A 21271-nucleotide genomic window follows, 5' to 3' on the forward strand; every position below is an offset into this window, starting at 1 on the left:
CGTCGTGTTGTTTCCGAATTTGACAAAAATGTATACAAGCTGTTTTTGATTGTGAAAAATGTTAATCCATTTTCATCTGCTTAAATTTGTAGTCGATTCAAACATTTTATTTGTCTTCCGATGGTATTCATATGCTTAGATCGATATCATATAATGGCGTCATCAACATAAAGATCGCCCTCCATTAAAGATAAGGTTTGACAATACTGGTACGTTTAAGTCCAAAAAGTGTAACCGAGAGAATGCTGCCTTGTGGTACACTCATTTCCTGCTGATGAACATCGGAAAGGGACGTTCCATTCCGGACTTGAAATTAGTGCATTTTATAGAATTTAAAACAAATTTGTGACCCTTACAGAAGACAACATGATTCAATAGCAAACATTGCTCAATACTTTCGTGTTGTCAAATCATCTCATTTAGTCTAAATATACTCGGATCAGATGTGGTTTCGCTTTGGTCAATAACATTAAAATAGTGTCATTATGTAAAGACTTATCTAATTAATTTTATAACAATTTAACCGTGATGTATGTATTAATATCTAACTGTATATTATTGGGGTCCTGTAACACCTGATTCAATGGTCGGGGTTGAGACATTTTTATAGGCATGACACAGTTCGCCACTCCTATCAAAATGTTGCCCTCATTTTGTAATGACCTAACCTTGTCATTGATTTACGTAATCTATCTGATAGAAAATTTGAAATAAAATTTGATATATTACCTCTTATACCTATATCTTGCAGATCTTTCATTATGCCGTATTTCCATGTTATGTCGTAAGTCTTTTCCAAATCAAAGAAAAAAACAACCAAGTGTTCCTTCTTTAGAAAAGCTTCACGCTCAAAGGTTTCAAGTCTAACTAAATATCGTCGGTACCTCTCATTGATCTAAACGCTTTGTTGGTTGATATTAGGGTTTTACAAACACAGTTCGTGAGTGATATTTGGCGGTACCTGGAGGGATCTGTCGTATCTTTATCCTGTTTGGGAATAGGAATCACAGTTGCCATTTATCAAGAAGTTTTTCTAATGATTACTCTGGCAGCCGATTTTGGAACTGATAGTGAATATTATCAGGTCCTGTTGCAGAGTCATGTGAATTGTTCAATGATTTTCGGAGACAGGTTGATCGTAAGCTTCGGAGAGAATTGCAACTTCGATTTTTTAGAATGATCTTAAATTTTTTTCATATTTTTTGGAACGCGTATTTGCAGACAAATTTTTTGAAAAAGCAGGTCCTAAATTACTTACAATATCAAATTTCTCGAGTAGACAGGTCAATGAAGTGCAATAAAAACTTAACGGTGAATGGTTCATCATATACTATGCAACAAGAATTCTTCGCCTGTCAACATATATGAATGTGTAAGGTAAGTATTGTCCATCCGAAGACGGACAAGTACAACTATTATCATTATGTAAATACTTATCTAATTAATTTTATAACAATTTAACCGTGATGTATGTATTAATATCTAACTGTATATTATTGGGGTCCTGTAACACCTGATTCAATTGTCAAAAAATGTTTGATAGAGTAACAAATGAAATAAAATGAAGCTTAAACAAAGTCATTGATTTACGTCCGATTGAAGGGTTATATAGGTTATATATTTAACGCAATCTCGGAACTAAAACGTTATTTATAGCATTTGTTTTTTATGTATTAAATTCAGTGATAGAAAAAAGTTGAAGTATTTTAAGAAGAGAAGGATCTTGTGAGGATGATCGTGTAGAATCTTTTTAATACTGACTCTATCAAACGTTTAACTGAATGTTTGTTGAAAGAATTAAAAAGAGGTAACTCCAGCCAACTTCAATTGAAATTCAAATAGCTTATATTTCGGCAAGCAAACCTCGCACGTTGTTGTCAGATTGCGTTGTTGTCAGATCACCTAACTGAGTCAAGATATACTTAGTCAGTTGCTGTGTAGTGATTACAGTCATTAACATAAAATGAGGATTGATTCATAAATACCTATTTCATTATTATCATTTGTTTGTCATTTCCTTTTTTCCTCTTTCTGCCTTAGGAGATCAATTAGATTTACCCTTTTATCTTAAATAGCATAATGTTAATGTGTATTATATTGCGTTTCCAATAAAATGTAATTACTTACAGTAATATCCGAAGTTATAATAGGTATCTATTGTACAGATAGTTTTGTATTTATTTCCGAATTTTACAGGTACATGCATAATAACTACCCGTATGATAATATTGTGTAAATTAAAAAATATAGAGTGTATTATTTTTCATCAAATAAAGAAAAAAAAAGAGTTTTCGTGAATAGAAAATTATTGTTTGTAAATTAATTTCAAGTCAAATAGAACAGCATCATACGTCAAAAGTGGTCTATGGAAAGATGAAATTGGTTAATATATCGATTTCTGTGCTGGCTGACATAAACAGTCATCAAATTGGCCTGACTGTCGATCGTTTGACCAGTCTTGATTAGGGAGCTATTAAATCAAACTATTTTAAAATGTTGCGCCTCTACATTCAAGCAAAGACATTACAGTTAAGTGATATAGCAAAGTTATATATTCATTTCTTTCTCTCTCTTAATTTCATCAAGTCATCTGCTTATGCATATTTATGCTGTTTTCTTAATTGCTTTTGAGGTTGTGTTTGAGGACTCCTAAAACATTTGCATTGGTAGGAATTATGTTAGCTCGTTCCATCTTAAGTTTATTTTGGATTATTTCTCGAAGTTATTGGTTATAATGGGATGTCATTAACCAGTCACTTTCACATTGTTCTTCTACGTCAAGGTTCTGATTTAATCTGTGCGTTTCATTTGTGTTTCGTGGTTTTGTCTATGGCTATGTCTTCTATTGTCGGTAAACTGTTTGATAAATTCAGAGAATTCATTGGAAAATATTAGAAATCAAACATGTTTCCGAAAGCCTTCTCATTTTTTGATATGTTTAAATAGAGGAAGAGACCAGTAATCCATGTAATTGTGTGCCTCTACTACACTGTATAATTATTTGATTTTAATCGATAATGTGGAATTTTGTCAGAATTCATGCTTTTTGTTTTGCTTTGGTATTTTGGAGGAAGGTGGGAATGGGGTCTATGAATTTCTAGATTTGTGTTACCCGTGCTCAGGAGGTCGAACAGTGTATTATTACTCATGTGGTCATGGTGGATGTTGTAATGACGTGCTCTATGTGATATTGGAATGTAGGTTTAAGAAAGCATTGGTCGGTGCCCCTTCATTATTTTTCAGTAATGTGATCAGGACCTTTTGCATTGAGTGGGTCGATAAGATTAAGTCGACCAAGTTTTAACGCTTATTTCTGGCATTAAGGTGATGATCCTTTGTCGACTATTGGCAGTCGTTAACTGATACAAAGTTTGTTTATATTTGTTAATTTGGCGAGTTGCAGAATTTCAGCTGTTTATGTGAAATATTTGATAAGATTTCACAATGAGTTGAAGTTTTGCACATTGATTTGTTTATCATAATTACAGGCTAGCCGGTAATAAGTATCTATATATTATTGGCCTTTAGTTGAGCATTCACTACCTGTGAGGAAGCCTTTGAATTCTGTCTCGTGGCCTACATACATCAGAGGTATTAGTAGTTACTGACTTGTTACCAACGGTAATTAACCCAATAACTAATATTCTAAAACATGACTTGAATTTTGTAGACGACTAATATATACATTGCCTTTTATCGAATTGGTGAATATATTGTAACGAACGACGTCTCGCGACCAACTAGTGGCCGCACCGCGGACGTCACCTCTGTAGTTACAATAATAAAAGTGCCCAATGGGTTCGACTGCCGCTTTCGCTTGCAGATTTCACAAACAAATTATTTTGGCAATAATGACGGAAGAATTAAACAGATTCAACAATTTATTATATATTTTACAAGAGTAAAGTTTTGAAAGACATTTAACCGGCTCAGTGAGTGTTTTAAATTAACCATAACAATGTACAGAAGCCACCTGAAATAAACAAACTTTTACCTAAACTAACTACCAGGCAGGAACCAATGTCGTGGTTGTCGAAATTCTCTAGCTAAATTAACTCTCGGCCCACGGAAACACCGTTCCTCGGAGCATTTCAATGATCATCTCCGCCACGTCGACTCCAAATTTACAAAGTCCAACTCAACACTACCGCCTTCTCCTACGTTCGTCTTGGCGAGGGGGGCACACAGAATTAGCCTCACCGAACGAGAGAAAACTACTCCCGAGAATACCAATTCTCGAATTATCCACTATTTAACAAAATTTCAACAGCTGTTTCAATCACGACACGAGGTTCCCGCCAAAACTTAAGTCTGCATAAATCGAAAAATACACCAAATTACACGGTCGGAAATCAAACCTATCGGGTTGTAGGTGGCAACTGATGTTTAGTAACCCATTTTATAACATTTTAGGGAAGAGATGGGCGCTGACAACACAAAAATCTAACAGATTCCCTGCCTGAATTTCAATACCGACCTATCTATCTTGGCCTCCAAAGGAAGAGGCTGTGACGTAAGTAGTTCCTCGCTTCCTCGGACAGGGTTGTACTAAATTCCGAAAAACGACACGAAGTGACCCACGCGTCGCTACAATATCTATCTGCTAGATATAGTTGAATCGGATTTGAGTCTAGGTCATAAAAATTATTTTATACCGGGAGCTTGTAATCGATCTACGCGAGATTTTGTTTATTCAGTGGTTATATGTCGTACGAATCTAGTAAACAATATTCAAATTCATTCGAAATTCAACACTTCATTTCAATGATCAATGGAAATAACTCGCTGTAGACTGACCACAATATGCCGTCCGCAATTTTAACATCTGAATGTTTATCCCGGATGACTTTGGATATAAACGTCATAGAACATAAGTTTGGAAACTGACGGGAAAATAATATTTTGACCTCGAAAAGTCAACAAATTTGACTTAATACTATTGGCAATATAAGTATGTAGGAAAGAAACACATTGTATGGTCCCCAACTATGAAGCTTGAAAGGAAGGGCATGCAAATTTCCACAATTTTAAAATTAAAAAAAAATCTTCTGAAGTTGAATTTAATATTAAGTAACCAGTAAATAAAGAAACAAGATGCTAAGGACTTGCTGGTTATCTGACAATAAAATCATTCTTCACATAAATTATTTCTTTTCAAGTAGCCAAAATTGCAACGGAAAGCAAAATTTCAGCTAAATCCCACGGCTTCTGGGTCAAACAAAATTTTCAAGTTCAAGACTGCTCGTGCGTTCGGGAAGAGTAGTTTCAAAGAATTTAAAAGGATGATTGCCCATTCCAAATATGTTTCCGACTTATTTAGCTAAAATTCACAAGGACGTTACTGAGAAGTAGCTTTTTAAAGGAGAAGTTTGCATTCAATGCAAGGCGGACGATGACGAATGAAACACGATGGCTGCATTTCATTTTGACACTTATGGAAAAACAAGTAGACAATTGATTTATTTTTAAACGATATAGGTAGTTGTCCCTCAATACTTCTACAAATTAAACACGAAAAATACGGCGCAGATTAACGAATTATCAAAGATAGAAATTTTTCCAAAATTATGCAATAAATATCCGTTTTTTAACCTTAAAATTTTTAACCGACTGGAATGATTCTAAAAATTGCACAGTTTAAGATGACAGTATATCGTCGCATTCATCGGATGATTGGTATTTGAACTGTATCAAAATAAAGGAAAATACATTTTATGCAGTGCATATCGTATTAAACAAGAGGCTTAGTGGCATTGACGGTCACCTGAGATAAGCAATGTTGAAAATAAAGGATAAAAGAATAATTATCAAGTGTCATGAAACAGAAATTGAGACACTGAATATAGTAGTTCAGTATCAAAACATGTATACTATCAAAACAGTCATCCTATACCAAAACAGAAATGTGAGATTAATTTTGGTATTAAAAGCACCTTACGATGCTTCCATACATGAAGAACATTTGATTATACAATATCTAGGTCTTGAGAAGAAGATTTTTTAAATTTAAGTCAATGTGACCCATTTTGAGTTCAGTCAGGATCAAAATGGGCATACCATCAGGCCGTCACCCTTCACTTATAATTCTAACCAAATTTAAAATATTTTCAATTGAGATTAAACAAAAAGTGCTCAAAAATATAGTTTTTCTATTTCTATATAAACTATTGTAAACTTTACCCCCTCCCTACGGGGAAATGTGAGACACTAGGACCATGAAATTCACAATTTTGGTAAAGCACATTAAGGTGCTTCCATTCATAAAGTATTTGATTCTACAATATCTGGGTCTGAAGAAGATTTTAAAATCCGAGTGAATTTGGCCCCGTCCCTCATGCGCCTGGGGTTGAGGACTATAACTCACAAGGCCTGGGAAGGTTTCTGTAAAATTTCATTGAAATCGGATCAGTCGAAAGTATTAAATTGTTTACGGATGCACGACGCAGGATGAAGGGTATTCGAAAAGGTGACCACGTGAGAAAGTCTAATGTTGACCTAATTAAATAAGGTCAGAATAACATCACTGCCGATATTAAGCAGACATTCAATGAATTAGCCACGATACCTGACGTCATTAAATAGAAAAAGTTTTATTTTGGGGATTTTGATAAATATATGTTCAATTATCTATGAAAATGAGCCATAATTGATGATAAGTTATAAATACCTGTCACAGTCAATTCATAGGTATTTTGAAAACAACGAAAGATATCATAATGGCAATCAATGTAATCAAGATAGATAACAGTTGTAAATCCGAACATTTTTTGCAGGCAGTGAATAAAAGTGTCCAGGTTGTCATGAGTGAATTGAACTCGCTTTTTTTTTGTTTTTTTTTTTGTTTTTTTGGTTTTTTTTTTAACAAATTGTACACTCAAAATTGTTAATTAATGTGTGTACATTGTTGATTTCAAAAGAAGTGAGATTGATAGTGTACATAACAGTTTTACTTACATATATCAATATGTACAAGTATGTGGAATATATTCATGGAGCTGAATATGTTCATGGAGCGTCTGTGACATTTGTACTTGTCAGTTGTAAATAAAGAATGTATTACGGAAATTGGTTTAAGCATTATTTTTGCTTGAAAACACTGAACTGTAAAAATATGACAACTCATTGGTAATTCAATCTTACGACCCTTTGAATTACTTGCCCGCCCGGTAAAGTTTGCTGATATTGCTTTCTCAAAACTAAATGAATATTGATTATATGATTGGTATTTATTTCCACTATTTGGTCCCACTCCTCTGCGCAATGCAGATCAGATGAACCAATTACACAAAGTTCAATGCTCTTTACCATAGTATACTTCAGATCAAAATTGATTTAAAATTCAAGCATACTAAAGAATGAGAAATATTTCAGAGTTTGTTGTATTTCCTCTGTTGTGACCCGCCCCACCCTTTATACAAAATTAATTACTCTTTAACCAAGAATACTTCAATACAATTCAATTTTTTTGTAAATTAATAACAAGTTGTCTACGCTTTTGATGTCATGTGGTGATGTATGACTAAGTTGTCTATTCAGACAGATGTTTTTTGCTACTCTTTCTGAACAATTTCACTTTTACATTCCTTCACACTGTACCTCATGTTGGTCCTTAGTTGAGTCTTTGGCCACGTAAAGAGTGCGGCTTTGGTCCTGTCTCCTGGTCGCGACAAAATAGGTATTAGGAGTAGTTGTTGCTGTTGCTTAAAACAAAATGGCAGTGCCGGGTAGTGTTTGTCAGCATAATTCAGTGAGAAAGCACTATGAAGTCGAAATCAGGTGCGAGCTATCACAAAAAGGAAAACACGAACATACCATAGATTATAGATAACAGAAGAGGATAAATTTGAACCTTACCATTACATTGGACATATTTTCGTAGAATATTCGCACCTTTAAAACTGAGTTCATAAGTAAGACAAGTGAGTCAAGAAATTAATGTTATGTTAACAACTATTCTTTTAGTTAACGTGTTACATTGAAACTAGAGGTCAAATGTACTTTTAAGGCCACTTGAGATTTCAAGAAAAGAGGCAATGACTATGAGATAACTGTGACCTTGAAGCCTTGGTGAAATACTCATCTGTGGAAGAAAAAATGAACACTTGTTACCCGAACATTGGCACCAGTCACCTTTAAACTTAATGATACATATAGCATTTAAATGCATGTCATTACAAGAAGCTGACCTAGTGACCAAGACCAAGAAAATCAGCAAAACATACTCGCATTAGTCCTCTCAATTCCCAAATGCATATGCGTATTCGAAAGAATATGCGTTTTTTGAGCAAATTTACACTTTATTTTTTTCCAAGATTTCCAAAAGAGAAGACGGTTTTTTCTTAAAAAAGGACCCTATTTTTCATGATATTCGACCCATCCCAAATTCCCTGGAAAGGAGGACCACGATTGTCGCTATCAAGATGTCCCTTGAGGTATTGATGCTAGAGACTAAGTCTGGTTGGAAACCGCAAAACATTTCTTGACAAGAAGTCAAAAAAAGAGTTAAAATTTGTACAAAAGACTCGCAAGTGAATAATACATAACAAATACAGTAGAGTCAAACAATGAATCGAATTGCGTCTCACAGCTGTTTCGTCCTTCTAGGTCAGTGATGCTAATGTTTGAAGCCTAGGAAGCGACAAAAGAAAATCCAAAGTGTTCAACAGAAAAGTACAGATAAAGAAGGGGAAGTGCAGCAGCCCCATAATTGAATATTTTTTTTTATATACATCAGATACGTCAGGTACATGTGCATTTTCTGAATCGTTCACACGACGCTAGACGAAATATGATCGGAAGGGGTCAGCAACAACAAAGCTCGGGTGACCTAAAAATGTGTCCTTTTAAATCGTTATTCGTCCGTGGCATTCTTGTTATCGTTATTTTTTGAGACGCACGTGATGGTTTATTTTTGTATTAATGCGATCATGTTTGATAGCAATAGTTTGTAATCTTATTTCTTTGGAAGTGTTCAATGGATCATTCGTAAAAACTACGATTTGTCCCTATTTATGTATATTTTGAACAGATTGGAAAACAAGAGGTTGATGGGTCGAGTTATAAATTATCAACGTTATTTCTGTGCTGGATGATATTTCGTTACTTTCATATGATGGTTCCCTTTTTGTGCCTCGTGCCATTTGATTGTAACACTGATTACAAGAAACAAAATAGGATTTTGACAGAAAATTGATTATCGCTATTTCTATGGTAGCATAGGGTTGATCATTCTCAAATTTCATACGTTTGTATACAAATTACCCTGGCCTCCATTCGTGTTGTTTTCATCATAAATAAAAATGGTTTAGAACTGACAGTCTTGGATTTTGGCACAAGATGGTTATCGCTCTGATTTCATATATAGACTAGTCATTCTAAGATTTGACCTCAAACTAATTGCAAAAGAATTGCTGTTTTTTGTATTGTACAGAACACGAATTACTTGATAACATATCAAAAGTCTAGAAAAATCTAAACAAGGGAACATTTCATAAATCAGACAAATCTGACGAAATACCGCTATCGAGTTGTACGTCGTGTTCGGGCCTCCTTAGGTGCAATGGGAGATAATACGGACACTGTTTCAGCGTACGGGATCCAGAACATATCCTGACAGATAACGATATTATTGTAGAGAAACGTGTCGGTAAGAGGTTATATATTTCTCATTACAATATTTTATTCTTATTTGACATTATTTACTTGAGTTTTTATTGAGCATTTATTGTTTCTAGAAGTATTTCAACGACACAAATTTGGCAGAATATTGAAATTCAAATTCAGCGTACACCTACCTTGCACAGATGCAGCAACTTGAGTTCGACCGCCCCAATGTCTACCAGCAGTTTTTGTCCGGATATCACGTTTTTCGAAGAAGCGATCGCTACTTGGCAGGCCTGTCTTGTGACCGCGTTATAGAACAGGAGCTTATGAGAAGTGTTAAGACATCTGGAGGTTTAACAAGAGGCCGTGGAATGGGCGAAGTTTAGCGGGCACAATGGTTGCTGTCGATACCAGCATGTGCAATAACGCCATGCAAATGTTGACTGGGGTCGGTTATCAAACAAGCGATCAACATAAGGAATCTTCTATCTCGAGAAAGGAGAGGGACTACAAGGACATTGCCACTATTCTGTCTTTTCTGGAGGAGAGAAATCCATTTTCCGGCTGCGCATCTCTAAGAAACATAGAAACGTGAACCATGACAGATGACACAGTTACTCAGGACAAAGCAAAGGAAATAGAAAAGCGCACCATGGAAGGCAAACAGATTCTTGACTTCTCATTTAAAAAGTCCCAGCAGGTGGTGACGTTAAGAGATAGATCGTGTGTTAATGCAGATGGAGAAAAAATTCAGAGTGATCCGCAGCTCTTATTTCAGCGCTTAACCATCGCTGCCAGCACACTTTGTGAAGATCCGTCTGCGGTATTCAAATATGAATTGAGCAGCTATCCATCATCACTTTTTGAAGTAACAGGGCTTCCTAGAGCAGCACAGAACTCATCTTTGGCCGACTGCATTTGGAATCTAGGACAATGTCGCATTGAAGCACTTCGATATGACCACGGAACTATCATTGTTCTTGACGGGGGTTCGCTGTTACACCGAGTTCCATGGACTGTAGGCGCTACATTCTTAACGATTTGCCAGTCTTATGTAGAGTTTGTGACAAGGAGATACTTGAATGCGATTGTAGTCTTTGATGGTTATGGGAATGACTTGTCCGCCAAATATGTCACTCACGTGAGACGAGGACTTACATCACAGATAGCAGACTTCACGGGAGAAATGCCTTGTCGGATGAAAAAGAAAAAAAATCTAGGAAATTCAGGAAATAAACAGCATTTAATAAATTTACTCAGCTGCAAACTCCAAGAAAATGGCTGCACAACGGTACACTCTGCAGCGATGCAGATCTTCTTATAGTCCAGACGGCTGTGAACTGCGCAGACATTAACGACGTCGTCGTAGTCGGAGAAGACACTGACCTTCTTGTTCTCCTATGCTACCATGCTATTCCTTAGCAACACAATATATTATTCAAGTCGGACTGTAGCCGATCTCTTGGAAAGCAAATACAGATATGGGACATAAACCTAACAAAAACAGTTCTATGAGATGTGTGCACTCTGCTCCCAGTGTTACATGCGCTGACAGGATGTGATACAACATCTCGGCTATTCGGTTTACAGCCAAGATGAGGACGGGAATCACGTCTGTCAAGGTAACTTATTTCTCAACACTATTTTTTCTAATGTATGCGACGTATAACGAAAGGCGGTTATAATAATTACTCAATGTTTACTGTAAAGATATTTTGTAACATATTGAGTCAGACTGTTTCTCTCATACACTGTATCTTCTTTTTCTTTTTGTGGACAATGAACTAATTAATTACTGGAGTAAATTTTCAAGATATGTGCAGTGTATATGACAGAGCAATTACTGAAAACTGTCAGGTGCAGTTGCAAAATGAATTGCGATACGAAAAGGTGTACATGCCGCAAAAATGGACTCGATTGTACCGCAGGACGCAGTGAGTGAAGGGGTACCAGCTGTTCCAATTTGTCAGCAATTACTCATTCTGACTTAACTGAGGACTTGTAGGAAATACTGATCAAGCATTGCAGATATTTTGTTAATTCAGCCACCAAGATAAACTTTCATATTGAAGTGTGCTGTTAGTTGTATATAAGCAATGTGTATGTGTTAAGAAATCAAGCATAAAAGGTACAATGTATTGTGTAATAATCAAACACTACTTATTTTGTTGAACATGTCATTTTTGCATTTAATCGATAACAATGAAGTTGTAGCCATTCTGGATAGTTTAACTTTTTAATGTTATAAAGGAAATGTAATACAAATTTAAACTTATCATAAACATGCAGAAATAGAAAAAATATGTTTTGCAAATGAATAATGAGCATTTTTGCTATATACATGAACAAAACTGATGTGCAAGCATTTATGCTTAATTAATAAAATAATGTTCTCCACCCAGATATATTTTATTAACAAAATTAAAACAAGATATGACTACAGTAATCAACAAGTATTGTCGCTTGATTGTTGATCATTTTGATATCCATGCATTTTTAACTATCACACATTATTACTAGAATCCTTGAAATTTCCCCTTGCGGTCCACTTGTAAATATTAAAAAAAAGATATCTTCCCCTTCGTATATAAGCCTAGACTTTTAATATAATGTTTATGGAAAATTTCTTACTTCATTGCAGTTGAAATAAATTCTTTTGGAATTAGTTTGAGGTTAAGCCTAATTTTGGCATAAAATGACTGGACTAATAGGCTTTACTTGGTACTTATTTTTACTCTTCATTTTGCGACTTATCTGGAAAAAAAAAGGTTAACAGACAACCATCTTGGATTCTGAGTGATTTTGAGAAATACAGGATGCATCTTCCTCGAATTTCAATTATCAGATTATCAGTTCAAACTATTCGTAGGCATTTTCTGATGTATCTTCTGATATTGCTACGGTCTGAACGGCCCGTAGATAAACCACATACATTGTCATTAAGGTCATCAAACGGTGAAACACACAGCGATAAAAGAAAGGAAAGAATATCTACCAAACTATGAGGTAAAGGACAAATGCTAACAATCTAATATTGTTATTTTATCACAACATTTTAAAACGGTAGGTCACAATCTATAATATAGACCGATATCTTTCATTTACATATATTAAAATAAAGTAATGAAGGTTGTTATTGGTCCAGTCAATCTACGGTTTAACCTCCAACTAATAGCAATAGAAACAATTCTTGTTAAAATGTAATCAGAATATGTTTAAATAAATCATAATAAAACTTTAGAAAAATCTAAATAGGGGAGCATTCTATATTTTGAGATTAAAAATTGCAAAAGTATGTTAGTGTTGATTTTACGCGTATGGGCCGCCGTACATATAAAGGGAGGTACATCCTGCGCAGAATATGTTTGTTTACCTACGACGATGCCAACTTTAATACGTCTCGAACCTGTTGTAATTATGATAAGCGACTTCTGTGAATTTTCTGCGACATATTTGATTTTTATCTTTGGAAACGTGTGCCATTTGCTTGTGATACTGACTCTTCCACATGTACGAAGCCTGCATTTTATAGAAATTGCTATGAAAAAATGTTGTACATGGCACAGTCTGAAATAGATATCCAATGCAATGAATGGTTTTATTTGATTGCGATGAGAAAACGAGCAACATTTATGTGTTCACATGTAAATGAAAACGACCTGTATCTTAGGTCGAAAAAATCTATGGAAACCTATAAGCGCTCTTTAAGCCCGCTTTATATTTTTTTTTATATATAATATTGTTATGTAAATGGTAATTTACATGTGTTTTCGAAACTGTAGTTTTTCGTGTATATACAACTTATTGTTCCATATTTAACCACATTTAAAATCATAATGTAAAGCTTGATTTCGAACTAGAACATTGGGTAACTTGGAGAGACCGAGGAACGTTTTGAAATCTTGAAACTATTTGACTATATATTAAGTTGATTTGGCAGACGTTTCACATATATACAATTGTTAAATTTTGAAGCGTTAATTATTATTGTCACATAATACACTGTTTAATAAAAGCAATGTTCGGTGCTAAATAAAACAGATATTTTTCGCAAATTATCACCGAAGTACATGTAGCAATATTTTAAAATTTAGACTAATGCTTCATAAATCACTGGATGACAATGATTTTTTATGATCAATCCTATTTCATTTTTATATTTGTTTATTTTGATTTTTTTGTTTGTGTTTTGTTTTATTTAATATTATTTTCTTTTTTCAATTTAATTTTACAACGTGAAAATCTACACAAATATACTTAAATAGGACCGGATGTCATTGACCACCAAAAACGGGGAGCAGTTCTAATCAAAAGGTTAAGTAATCTCATATTTTGCTTGTCTTATTTGTATATTTTGTTTCTTTTTGTTTCCAATTACTACTTGATTTATTTATCTTTTTAGCTTATCAAATGCACTTTTATTACTGAGCATATACAAAAAAGTATCTATGTACATCTACATTTGTACATCATAATTTTTTATTTTTTTTTTTTTTTTTACATTTTTATTGTAGGAACGCGTCTGTGCAATTTGCAAAGCGCCTGTTATAGACGGTGAAGATGTGGTCACTCTTACAGAAAAAGGAAGCAGTGGTGTGAACAATGCCAACAAGGAACATGGTGATGTCGACACGGTCAATACATACACTGGTGATAAAGTTCATAGAGAGTGTAGGCGTCAGTATTGCTATAAAAACGTTATACAACGACCAGGCAAATTCCAGATAGTTATTCAAAACAACGTTCTCTTCGTTCGAATGATGACGATCAACTTTAATTTTGTAAATGTGTATTTTCGGTGGGAAGCAGACAAAAAAAAAGAGGAAAAATGATGTAAATCCTGTACGGACTATGGGGTTTCAGACAAGCTTACCCCAAGCCATCAAGGATCGAGAGGAGGACAATTGGGCATTAGAAGTTAGAGCCCATCTAGAGTTTGTACGTGATATTCCTGCTCCCGATGCCGTTTACCATCAGCAATGAAATGTAAATTTCCGTACCAACAAGCAAGTTCCAAAGCAGTTTACAAAGGAAGAAAACAAAAGACGCAAATCATTTGGAAGACCTGTGAATTATCTTAATGAGGCTGGGTTTCAACAAATTATTAACATTTTAAATGAACATGCCGATGACCAGATCATTGTTCCAGGACTCATTGATCACATGAAGAGTTTTTGCAGAGAGGATGTTTATAGTGCCACCCATATGAAGAACAGACATTTAAAGCACTTTGGCGCAAACATTATCATCACTGAACTAAACGGGAAACCAAACGTCATCACATTTAAAGCTACTGCATCTTCTATACTAAGTGATTTCCAGCAGAGACCAAAATATCAAGACACGGAAGCCGAAAAAAAGTATTATTGAAACAGCAGCCAAGAGACATCCAAAACTATGGATAGTACAAAGGATGTCTACCCAGCAGCTTACAATATACCTTCTTGCGAGGAAAATATTGAATATATTCCCAAGAGTTTGCAGATAATGTTGCGCTACATTTTCAACGAAGCGGATGCGAACGTGAAGCTAGCATCAATAGGACAGGCGATAGTTCTGGCAACATGCCCAAGGGCCTTCATCACTCCACTTAGTTAGGTCTCGGTATACAGATGCATCACTAATTTGGATCCAATTTCCTGATAGATACTTTGCGTCAGCTGGGATTTTTCGTATCAGTGCAGCTGCATCGCAAGGAACTGATATCGACGGCATACCCAGGACCACACCATTCAATACGTAGTTTATAACGTTGATCATAACCTGAGGACAATAGATGGCCACAATACCTTCCATCGAATCGGAATAATTTCCTGTGTCACACCAGCCATGGCACGCCAACGACAAATTCTAAGAATAAGCATAGATTTCTGTAAACTTTATGTAAACCAAAGACATCATTCACATTAGACGTACATGGGGAGCTGTTGGCGCCAAGGTAACCTTAACCGAAAACATGCCATTCAGGACATAAAAAGAGCTTTTCCTTGCGACGCTGACACAATGATAGTTCAAACAACTGTTTGATACCGTTACGGTATCGATGGGCGAAGATACAGACCTAAAAGTTGCTGTTTCATGCCGATTTGAACGCCCACGATATTTTCTTCCAATCAGTAAAATCCGGTTGCAGAAAAACTAAGGTTTGGGACATACTTAAAACAAAAACAAAACTACCTGGACCTCGCACCTGCTATTTCCAGCCGTTTGTGCATGCAATCACAGGATGTGACACTACTTTGGCGTTGGGAAAGGGACTGCGCTTAAAAAGGTGAGGAACGACCCGGGTTTTCAAGAACTGGAAGATGTATTTTGTAGAAATTATACACAAGAGGATGTTTTGGTAGCAAGGGAAAAGATAATCGTGGCATTGTACAGCGGTGAGAAATCTGATGGATTAAACTCACTTCGGTATAAGACGTTCTCCAGCAAAGTCATGTATTGTACCACCTGTGTGCAGGTGCACACACTACCACCGACAGCGGCTGCTGCTGCTTACCACAGCATGCGTGTGTACTTGCAGGTACAACAGTGGATGAGACCAAGTGAATGTTTGCTGCCAGAAGACTGGGGTTCGTACATAGACAAAGACAGACTGTCCCCTGTGATGACACACTTACCACCAGCACATGCGCGCGCTCCTAAAAGTAATTCACTGTAACTGCAAATCTAACTGTGACTCAAAGAGTTGTAGCTGTACGAAAAATGGACTGGAATGTACATCATGTGGTGGCGAATGCAAACATCATCATCTGTTCCAATGGACAACGTCTTGTGGAGACGGACTTGATAGATGTAACATTTAAGAGACATAATTTACACTTAAGAAATCACGTGGCAGTTGTCGGGAAATTGTGACATGTCGGTGTATAACATGCCAAACTGAATGTTCACCTTGGCCATTGTACCTTAATTACTTGCAAACACTATGGCGCATGCAACATGTGGGCATTAGAATTCACTTGTCCGGAACACACAATCATGATGTTTCTGTTTTTTGTTTGAAATGATTTCCTTGTCTTGATCAGGGTTTGTGATATTATATATTTTATCAAGTTTAAAACCGTCCATTATTCAGTTAAAGAGTATTTAAAAATATATAAAGTTGTTTTTGTCCTGAATCTATGCACATTTGATAATATTAAGAGAAAAATGGAAATAATTTCACAATTTTATAGGTGGTAGGGGTAGTTTTTCTGATTTTACCATTGAATTTTGTCATCAAAAATGATTATTTCGATTTGTAGGAACTTCCAATAGTTTCCTTTTTTATCGGTGTTATGTTTTCAACGGGTTGTTTCAAATGTACATTACAATACCAGAACACGTCCCGACATGAAAAGTCAAATAAACACACACTGCTGACTTATGGGCAGGGAAAATGCAATATAAAAACGCATTTCTCTACATCAGTACTGTAGAATTTCGATATTACACACACCGTTGTTATCTAGTAACAATTCATTGTGTATAACGTATCAATTAAAAAAATATCAATAAAAATGTGTGTTTTTTGTTGTTTTTTTTATTTGTGAGGTATTCTAAAGGAGGTAGGAGTTCATTTTATCATTAAACCCAAATGTATTGTCGAGAAAGTTTGTTAAAGTTACATTAAAACTAATAACCAATGAATAAACTTTCCGTCCGTACATAATAACAAGGAATTGTGTTTTCAAATTAAGACCACAAGCTTGAAATGGTTCGATAGATGCAAATTTATAAAGACGGCAGAAATATGACACTGTGTGAAAAAAACCCGCAAAAATTACAATTTTCCCCTATTTAGATTTTTCTAGATTTTGAAATGTTTTCCCCTATATATTTGTGTACAAGAAAAAAGTCAAATAAATTCTGTTGCAATTAGCTGGAGGTTGACCCTTTTTTGGTCGAAGATTGACAGGACTATTATCTATTCAGACTCTTTCTGTACAAAAAAAGTCTTAGCAATAGAAATATCGAAAATATTTTCATTCGTAATGCATTACTACTGTATCATGAACTTTCCTTTAACTTTCGTATAGTTTTTTGCTGTGCACATAAGAATACCAGGCAATGAAAAAGCAGATCGTGCCGCATAGAAAGATTTATCGCTACCACCTGTTTTATTAGAACTTCATTTCAATTATTTTAAACCATTTATTAAACGATTTTAAAATCTCCGTGACAGGAAGAATGGGATCAATATATCGGTATTAATTACACTTCGTAAAACCTTTAATCGGAGAATGGTCTCCATCCTATAGAGACAATCTTCGAATGGGCCATACACACCTTAAGCATTCATATATGTTGAAAGTAAAACATAATCTTGGTGCATAGGATGAGATGAACCATTCCCTGTAAACATTTTGTATTGAACTGCATTAACCTTTTGTTTATTCGAGAATTTTTTTATCATAAGGTTTCAACTCTAAAGACCCTTTTTTGAAACAGTTTATATTTGTAAAATTATAGGTATTTGAAAGATGTTAGTCTTTATTATAGAATATTAATAATCATTTTAATCATTAATGATATAACCATTACAGATTTTTAGCATTGGTCTTTTTTTCTTTCAGTTTGTATGATGTTATTTCCTTTTTGTATCGCTGTACTTTTCACCGGTTGATGGTCCTTGTGATCTTTATTAAGATTATAATAATAATAATATAATATCGCAACTTACAAGTCTGAAGACCCTTTTTGAAGCTGTTCAGATTGATAAAATTTTAGATTATCTGAAAGATGTTGGTCTTTATCATAGGATGTGTCTTACTATTTTAATCTTTTGTGATAATATAACCAGTTAAGATTTTAAGTGTTTATCTTTCAGTTCGTTTGATGTTATTTTCTTTTTGATAGCTGTGTCTTTCTCCGGTTGATGGCCCTAATGATCTTTTATGTGTTAACGAGCCAATCCGAATATAATCATTATTGTACTTTTAATATAAAATCGAAAATTAGATAGTAATAAATGAATAAAAAAAAACAAGAAGATCCAATTATGGGCACTAGGAAAAGCTGGGTATATCTGTATAGTAGAGTATATCACAGGAACAGAAAATACGTGTGCTGACCTCTTATCCAGGTCATCCACATTACGTGGTACCCAAAGTTGAGATTTTAACAAAAATGGGGTCATCGTTGCTCGCTATGATGTCGAAGCGGCTGTCTCAGCCGTTAATGCGGACCGTACCAGATTCTCGTATTTAAACATAGACGAAAAGAGCCAATATAAGGACTCCCAATATAACTCCTGTACAGTAAATATAAACATATTATGAATATGTGATTTAATTAAATTATTCAAAATTATGTTCATTTAGACATATGAAAGATTTTTAATCATAATTGAAATACCAAAATGAGACTAGATTGATTTATTACTGACATCTATCGACCAGTGGGCAATTATGTATAGACCAGTAGCCAGAGGCATACTGTTGTTACTGAATCTACTACGTTTGCTCCTGTATTAAATCATTCCCTGATTATATAAGTAATTACCTTAGCCCTATCTAGGCAGTTTGGATGAAGGTCAGTGTACACTTATCTTGTGGAAAACAACCTAATCTACGACCATTCCCGTGTATAAGTTTATGTCAATAACTCGTGTATTAATCAATCTTTGTCAGCCGGTTTAAAAACATTTTAGTATAAATAGACCTATCTGGGTCTACCAGAAGAGAGGAGCGGAGGCCAGACAGGAGAGAGGTTGGGCTCCAATCGCGGGACGCCCGCTCGCTCGGGTTTTTTTTTTTTTTTTTTTTCCTGAACAAAACATCTCCAGTCCTGAAATACAACATAGTTGTAGAACTGTTCTTGCACAAACAAAGAGCATTGCGAAATAGTTGTAATTCCAGAGTCGTTGATACCAACAGCTACCTTGTTGACGTGAAGTGGATGGTTGTGACGGACAGCGTACTGCTGTTTGCTATAGTGTGTCCTGAAACAAACGAGAAAACTAACAGAATAACAGTTAAGCCAACGATGCACATTGTCTAGTTACCGATAAGGTACACTACATCGAGTGATTATGTGAATTTATCTCCGTTTCACGTCCAAGAAAGTGCATAGAACATTATTGAACCCACTAAGTTGTTATACAATGATATTTTTCGTAAGTCTAGTGTCTGGGAACCATTGAAAAAGGTTCTGCCAGTGTTCAAAACGTTTGAAATACCGAACCAGCTAATGGAAATTGTTCAAGTTTCTATGAATTATCTTGTAAATGAAATTAAGGGGTTACTGACGATTCCTATCGTTAGGCATTAATTGGCATTGGTCTTTGTAGGTATTGGGCGGATGGTTATTTCAGTAATTGGAGTCTAAAATATATTTGTTATTACGCAATGTGAGGTCACATCCGTAAGTCACATATTCACCTGACCGAGAGGTGATGCCGATAGGCACGGGAAGCGCAATATATTGCTACAGGACAGGATGAAGTACTGTCCTCATCATTGTATGTATGGGACAAGCCTGGTCCCTTGCCACACTTTGGCCAAGCGGGTTTTCGGCCATCGCTAGACCATACACCATGGTTACATATTAGTGACGGAGACAAAAACTGACCAATATGTAGCCACATCTACGATGCAAAACCATGGGCCTATATAGGTTTATGCAGTGACTGTAAAACGTAGACCCTGTGAACTAAGGAGCGAAGGATACAATACTTACTCCACTTGCCAATCATAAAATATCCATAGTTATAGTACATATTGATGTAAGTTGTAATATGACTTCACAATGATTGCTAATGTGGAATTACTGTGAATATTGTGGCAATGGCAGTGATGGATCGATTACAAGGACCGACAAACTACCCATCAGGAACCGGTGGATAACATTGGTCTATTGCTTATCATACATGTGGAAATCATATCGAGCTGGAATAATTATTACTATCGCGCATGTGGAGTTTTTCATATCGTGAAGAGTGGAAATCATTCGGATTTATTACTATTCTCATTGTGGATTTATTACTATCTTGCAGTGCGTGATTATTGCTATCGTTGACTGTGGATTAACGACTTTAGCTATGGATTCAATACATTCGTAGACAGATTATTGGATGGTAAGGCCTTAAGATGTTTTATAAAAAAGATTCTTGACCCGAGGATCTCGCATTTTCCCCAGGTGAGGGGGTTAAATTTACTATATTTTATTTTCTGTTGGAAACAGTTCAATCCTTGCTTGACTCATTAGTTTAACATGAAAGTTTTATAAGATGCATTTATTGACGACGTCTGCCTCCTAGAGACAATTGGGCAGGGCTAAACATGGGTCAAATTAAATTAAATTTCAAAATTCCGCTCAAACCAAAGATATATTACAATCAAGTCATCGTCATGCATGGAAAATCCTCCAAATGCTTAACCGAAATTGACATTTTCATGACACCAGGGTCGCACATTTCGCCTTTTATTTACTATAGTTTATTTCGGTAACTTACAGTTTTGAACAGCATTTTCTGTTGGAAGTAGTTCAAAGCTTGATAGAATTATTAGTTTAAGATGAAAAATCAATGCGCATATTGACCTCAGCTAACCCCCAGGGGATGTCGGACGGGGCCATAATGGGTAAAATTTATTGAGATTTCGAAAATCTTCTCAATATCCGGATAATGTAGAACCAAATATTCTTCATGTATGGAAGTGTATTTTCATGAAATTGTAAATTTCAT

This window comes from Ylistrum balloti, unplaced genomic scaffold, assembly GCF_031769215.1.
Source record: "Ylistrum balloti isolate Yb309-2 unplaced genomic scaffold, AGI_CSIRO_Ybal_v1 Utg369862, whole genome shotgun sequence".
Lineage (NCBI taxonomy): Eukaryota > Metazoa > Mollusca > Bivalvia > Pectinida > Pectinidae > Ylistrum > Ylistrum balloti.